The sequence below is a fragment of the Diceros bicornis genome, chromosome 12 (assembly GCF_020826845.1).
Source record: "Diceros bicornis minor isolate mBicDic1 chromosome 12, mDicBic1.mat.cur, whole genome shotgun sequence".
Taxonomy (NCBI): Eukaryota; Metazoa; Chordata; class Mammalia; order Perissodactyla; family Rhinocerotidae; genus Diceros; species Diceros bicornis.
This window is the reverse complement of record NC_080751.1, coordinates 56,086,771-56,093,779: the sequence shown is the minus strand read 5'-3', so window position 1 is coordinate 56,093,779 and position 7,009 is coordinate 56,086,771.

Below are 7,009 nucleotides of genomic sequence, written 5' to 3'. Positions count from 1 at the left end.
GCACACACTCCCATCTATACCCATCCTGAAGAATCCTTAGATTTCAGAGATGCACACTGTGATGTTAACTCTAGTCCTCAGAAGAGTCAAGAAAGAAATTTCTAGGTGACCTGAGTCCCTGGGAGTGCGTAAGGATGCAGAAGAGGAAAAAGCGTGGACTGGAAACTGTGGAAGAACAAAAAACAGGAGAAGGGATTTCCTGAGTGGACGGGGTCCTGGCGCTGACCTCAGGAGGGGCAGCTTCCCTGGAGCTAATTCACTGGCAGCACTGGCAGCTGGGGCATTACAAGGGCAGGTTTGACTTGGGCGCTGAGAGGCTGACAGGATCTGAGAAAGGGACCATTCCTTCTGGGGCCTGGGGAGCTCGGAGAAAGAGCTCTGGCCTTAGACAGAGGATAAAAGGAAGGAAGGGAGGGAGGATGGAGGGAGGGAGGATGGAAGGGAGGGAGAAAGGAAAGAAAGAAGGAAGGAAGGAAGGAAGGGGAGAAGGGAGGGAGGGAGGGAGGGAGGGTGGGCCAGGATGAGGACTGGAAAACCCTCTCCAATAGGCTGGTACAAACAACCAGCCAGAGTGAGATGTGTGGGCCAGGATTGTCTTTGCCCTGACTTGTGTGCAGTGCTTTCCTTTCCAGCACTTTGCTTTAAGTATTTGCCTGAGGGGTGGTCTGGGCGGGGGTAGGCTGGGGACAGGCAGAGTTCAGAAGCAGTGGCAGCCTTGGGTAGAGATTTGTTTCATCTTCTTGGCATCCAGGGGAGAGGTAAAAGATTCTCTCTGTGGGAACCTGAGCTAAGAAGAGGTAACTAACGGGAGTGGGAGTGAGGGTCCAGTAGGCCAAGTAGGGTTGACCAAGGGACCTCCCAGGTGGCATCACCTTGGTGAACAGACCATTATCCCAGACCAGGCCTTGTCAGGATCTCAGAACTGATCCAATCCACGGGGCCAACTTGCCAAGCAAACTCCCAAGGGCCTTGGCCAATGTGTTTGACCCTAATGAGAGCGCCAAATACCCGCACCACCCACTCGGGCTGCCCCAGCCTGGCACTGGACGCCCTAGACAGCTGAGGCTGTGAGTGTGGGACCTGGGCAAAGTCTCAGGGCCATGCCATCCTGGCCATGGTGAGGCCCAGTGACTTCCCAGCACACATCAGAGCATGAGGCCTGGTCCCTGGAGCATCTCTAGATTTAGGGACTTTCCCCCAAATGGTGTTGGACAAACTGCCCCCTATGGCTCAAGACTTCTTTTTTTTTTTTTTTTTGGTGAGGAAGATTAGCCCTGAGCTAACATCTGTTGTCGATCCTCCTCTTTTGCTGAGGAAGATCGGCCCTGGGCTAACATCTGTGCCCATCTTCCCCAGCTTTATATGTGGGATGCCGCCACAGCATGGCTTGATAAGCTGTGTGTAGGTCTGCCCCGGAGGATCCAAACCCGCGAACCCCGGGCCTCCGAAGTGCAGCACGCGAACTTAACCACTATGCCACTAGGCTGGCGCCTCAGGGCTCCTTTTTGACTCTCCCAGGTCGTCCCCCTCACCCTGCCTGCCTCCAGTCTTTGAGTGGAGTGAGTCCATTTCGTTGCACTCCCCCTGAGCCTGCCTCCCGTGATCACCCCTGCGAACCTTGGCAGGGGCTGAGCGCTGGCACAGTCGTCAGCCCCACAGTTACAGCCGCTTGGTTTCCTTGGACTCTGAGCTTAAGTCTCTGAGGGCAGCTTCTGAGAGCTCCCCCAGCTCCTGCCTGTGAACGGGGCCTTGGCCTCTCCCGAGGCAGACGTGGACTCCTTGGGAGAACATAGGCCTCCAAGTGGAGCGCTGTGAGGACAGGACGCACCTCCCCGTCCACCCCACGCACCTCACCATGCAGGTGAGGACCCCAAGGCCCAGACTGGGGCCACAGCTACTCCTGGGTCACAGAGACAGGTTCAGAGCAGAACTGAGGCCAAACCTGGGCCTCCCGCTGCCCATTCTTTCTAGTACAGCTCCTTCTCCCGCTCCAAGGCCCCTGCTCAGATTCAGAGACACAAGGAGCTTTCCTGAGCCCAGGCAAGGACCCCGTGCCCCTCCCCACTTTCCCAGGATAAGCGTTGGTAAGGGCCGGGTGAACTCTGGCCAGGGCAGGAAAGTGCTGTCTAAACATGCAATGGGGCCTGCATGTCTGGCTTGGCCAGCTGTCACCCGGGCCAGGTGGGCCTCTGACACACAGCAGGAATTTTCCATTCGCGCATCCTCTGGCTGGTTGTGATCCAAGGCACTTTTAAGCCTTTGTTTTTTTTTTTTCATTCCAGTTGTCTCCCCTGCCCCATGAAGATGCACCCTGGGGTCCAGAGCACGGGTCCTTATATTCTCAGAGATGCTTCAGGGAGCCCTACCTTCCACACCCAGGAGCCACCTGTTAGTTCCTAAAGCATAGAACATAGGAGCAGGAAAAGTGCTTTTAAGAAATCTATACAGACAATGGAATTGAAGTTGCGAAAGAAGGGTGACATGCCCAAGATCACTCCACCGGTAAGTGGTGCAACCAGGATCAAACACGGGTTTGTCTAACCCCGACACTATTATATTTCCACTGTACCCATTTCCCAAGGTTGAGAACCAAAGTCACTGAGAGACACCATAAGCCACATGATGGAGTTCCAAAGATGAAGCTGCAAGTGGGAGCTGAGCCAGATCACAGGAGAAGTCCCCAGAATGGACAGCTGAGTTGCCAAGGACACATTCTTCCCCACGCTCCTTCTCCTGGCCTAGCAGCAGCAGCCCCCATAGCTCCTTCTCAAGGATAGGCCAGCGGGCAGGGACCCCACCCGTCAGGGGCCTGTGACCCCCTCATCCTGCATCGCAGTGGTGGGGGTGTTTTCTGGATTAGGGCAGTCTTGACCCTGTGTCCGGGGCATTCCTTGGGCAGTAATAGGGCCTAGGCCTGGTGAGACTCGGGGAAAAGACTGACTCTACAAGTTGAATGGCCTTCTGCAGGCTCCTCCCTTGGACCCTGGGAATGTTTCCCAAAGTCCTAACAACTCCCCAGAGCGTGGGTCTTCACACAGCTGGACCTCAAGGAGCCCCTGGCCTTGTTCAGGGACGTGGAGGTGGGGACGGTGCTGACAGGGACACCTGGAGGGCCCTCTGGCCTGTGCAACCTCCCACTTCCATGAAACTTGTAGAATGAGGTCCCCAGTTACCAGCCGAGCATTTCCCAAAGTACGTTCTGTGAAATAAAGTCAAAGGGTGTTAGAGGAAAAAATGTTCCATGGTCAAATGAGTTCGGGACACCAGGTTAAATCAATTCTGGTTCCTCAAATGTATTACAAATTTCCTTTAAATCTCCTAAAGCAGTGGTTCTCAGCTGGGGGAGAATTTGTCCCCCGCGGGACATTTGGCAATGTATTTAGACATTTTTAGTTGTCACAAGTGGACGGGTGCTACTGCTAAGCATCCTGTAATGCACAGGACAGCCCCCACCACAAAGAAGTATCAGGCCCCGAAAGTCAACAGTGCTGAGGTTGAGAAACGCTGCCCTAGAGCATTGCAAACTCCCAAAGCAGGTGTGGAGGGTCCACAGTGTACAGAATAGTTGTCATTCTTTTGGGCCAATCAGCATCTGCCCTCCTTTCCTATGTTTAAACATTTCCCCTGTGTTTTGAAGCAGACGTTGCCTCGCAGTACAGAGGCTGGAAGTGGCCGAGTCACATTGTCCCAGCCTCTCTTGAGCCAGGGTGCAGGCAGGTGACCTCACTCCACCAACCAGATCCATTTCCCCAGGCTTTGAATCCAAAACCTGTGATACAAAGAAGCAGGGACTATGCAGAACCCATTCTGGAGAAGGTGGTAGCAGCAGTAGTGGCAACAGCTACAATCTGTTTCCAGAGGCTACAGTGGTGGTGGTTCTAGAAGCAGCATCCAGTGTTGGTGGAGTTGTTGGCACAAGCTGAAGTGTCCATGCTCAGTGGTGGCAGCAGTGGGTCTTCCTGGGGCCAGTCCTGAAATATGACTTTGGGCACTGTTCCTGGCTGCTTTGCCTCTGACCTTGGTTTTCTGACCATACAGGAGATTCTGTGAGCTACCCAAGATCCTTGGAATAAATTCCCTTTAAGCTTAAATTAGCAGACTTGGCTTCTGGTGTTTGCAAGCAAGAACTAACTCTGAGTGATGCTCTGAGTTTCCCAAATGTATTTGAGCACAGGATTCTTTCTTTTGCAGAGCATCTCAAGTCACGATTGTTCCATGAGCATACTTTGAGGAACACTGACCAAAACGACAGTCAAATAGGGATTCCCATAACCTCTGCTCCAGCCAGAACCAGACCACTACAGTGGCCCACCTCTACCTGAGGCCATGGAGGACGCTCAGCACCTCTCTCCAGGTCCTCGCTGGCTCAGGGCTAGCCCACAACTACCCTCCTCCCCAGTGCCAGCAAGAGTTGAGAATAACCACAGCTGGCTGAAGCCTGGAGAACTGGAATAGAATCAAGGTGTGGGAACAACTGGGTTTGTCAGGGGGTGGAAGAAACTTAAATGTGGATATGAACTCTTTTGCTTGTTTGGGCTGATGATGTTGGCAGGTTGGAGATAAATTTAAAAAGAAACTTGAGGTTTTGAGAATCTGTGGCATCAGGAGGGAAAAGGGAGGACCTTTAGGGAAGGTCAGCTAGCTACCCAGGGAAGAGTGAAGCTATTTTAGGGAATTCTATGCCTGGGTTTCATGGAAAGTACTAAGGCCAGTTTCAGGTGTGTTTAAAGAGAGCAATTTTAGATGCATTCATTCATTTGCTCAACCAGTACATATCAAGCCCCAGACATTGAGCAGGTGCTGCGGAGACAGTGTCGAACCAAACAGATACCCCGACCTGTCCCTGTCCTCCTGGAGCTCACCGTCTAGTAGGGGAGACAGACATCCAATGCCTGGGTGCATGGGTCCTTTCGTCATGATGGTGTTTCATCATCTGGGAGGGGAGGGGAGCCAGAGGACTGTAGCATGAGGGATCCAGCCTCCCTGGGGTCAAGGAGGACTTCCCTGGGGAAGGGACCATCAGAGGAGCAAGTATGAGCCAGGCAAGAACAGGGGTACAGCCGGGCAGAGGTAGGATTCATGTAGGGCCGAGATAGAAGGAGCACAGTGGGTTTGGGGACCTGAAAGAAGGCTCTGAAAGCCCAGAGGGGCAGGGCAAGTGGACCTCGAAGCCAGGCTGGAGAGGTAGGGGGAGCAGATCCACCAGGGCCCTGCAGGTCTCATCCTGAAAGCACTGGGAACCATTCAAGGGGTCAGATTGGAGCCAACAGACACAGGCTGAGGCGAACCTGAAACTAGGGAAAAAAAGATGTGGCTTCTCCAGACGCTGAGGCAGATGAAGGACTGTGGCCTCAGATGGGGATGGGCATCCAGGTGAACTAAAAAGAGGGAGGTGGACAGAAGGGGAAAGCATGGACTTTGGGAAGCACCTACAGTATGCTCAGGCCTCATGCTGGCTGCTTTTCATGAGACTTTGCTTTTACAGCAGAGCTGAAATAACCATAAAAGCAGCCTGGCCCCGCACGAGAGCCAGAATGCACGCCTCCCCACCTCCCCCTCCCAATGCTTGCTGTCCAGGCCTGAAGGCTGTCAGAGAAGTTCTGGGAGCAACAGGCAGGGCTCTTGAGAAGCTGGGGGTGGAGAAGGGAGAGGAAAATAAGCAAGGGAGGCCGGCACACAGCACAAGCAGCTCCAGAGAGTGGGCTGGGAAGGAATCTTAGAAACCTGGCTGGTCCAACCACCCCCTTTACAGATGAGGAAACTGAGGTTCAGGGTTCAGTGGCAGAGCCGGAAATAAAGCCTAGGTCTTTGGCTCCTCCTCCCACGCTCTTTCTGCTGCTCCAGGTTTGTGTGTGTGTGTGTGTGTGTGTTAGCGGCCACATGTGTGTATATACACGTGTGTGCACACATGTGTGCATGTGTGGCTGAGACAACGTCATCCGTCTCTCCATCTATCCATAATCCAGGCTGACCGTGATGTCGGCCTGAATTAAGATGTTTACAGAAATGAAAAAAAGAAATGCTTAGAAGTTAATCTCTATATGGGAGGTGTCCAGTTTCAGAAGGTTAATATCTTGATTTTTTTTTAAATCCCTTTTCTGTTTTTTCAAAGAGGATTTGGTGTTCTCATTCCCAGCTGGGAGCTTAAGAAAACAGAACAGCGTTTCTCTGCCTGCTGCCTTTCCCTGCAGCCCCAGGCCTCTCTTGCTGCAACTGGGCACAGGGACGCTTGGATCCTGGCCTTAGCTCAGGCCAGCTCCATGCCTCAGTTTCCCTCTCTGTACAGATGCATGGGGCTTCCCTTTCTGTATCCCTCTCTCCACTCTTAGGGAGAAGGTTGGTCCAGCCCAAGAGAGAAAGGGCTCAGACACAGGAGGTGAGATGTGGGACTGACAGTTGAAGGAGCTCCGGGGCCCTAGCCTGGCAGCTGAGAAGAACCACAGGCCCTGAGGGAGGCTCTGGAGGTGTGTGCAGAGAGCAGAGGAAGATGCACAAACCGCACTTGTGCTGTGGGGAACACCCCAGGAGTCCCAGCTCCCCCATTTGCTATCTGGGTGGACCTCGGAGCCATCGTTCTTCCTGGAAAAATGGAGATGACAATGGGACCACACATGCACTGGATGTGCTCTTAAAACTGAGTTTTAGGGCAAACAGGACAGCATATTTCTGGGGTCACCATTTGTGGGTGGACAGAGGCCTTGGTGTGGGCATTTGTATCCCCCAGTCAAGCCCTTGGAGATCAGCTACCTCCTGGAGTCCCAGCACATCAGACCCTACAGCTCCCTAGCCCAAAACTCCCTGGAGAGAACCCCACTCTGCAGAAGGCTGGGCCCGACAGGGTAGCAGGAGCTGAGCTGGGGCCCCACATAGGGCCAGCTGGGTTCTCAACAATTTTGACTCCAATAAAAAAGCAGCTTCCAATTTCTTCAGATTCCAAAGGTCAACACAAGTACCTCTGCTCAAGTTTGGTGCCCTGGCTGTTGCCTGGAACCCCATCATCTCTTTGCTA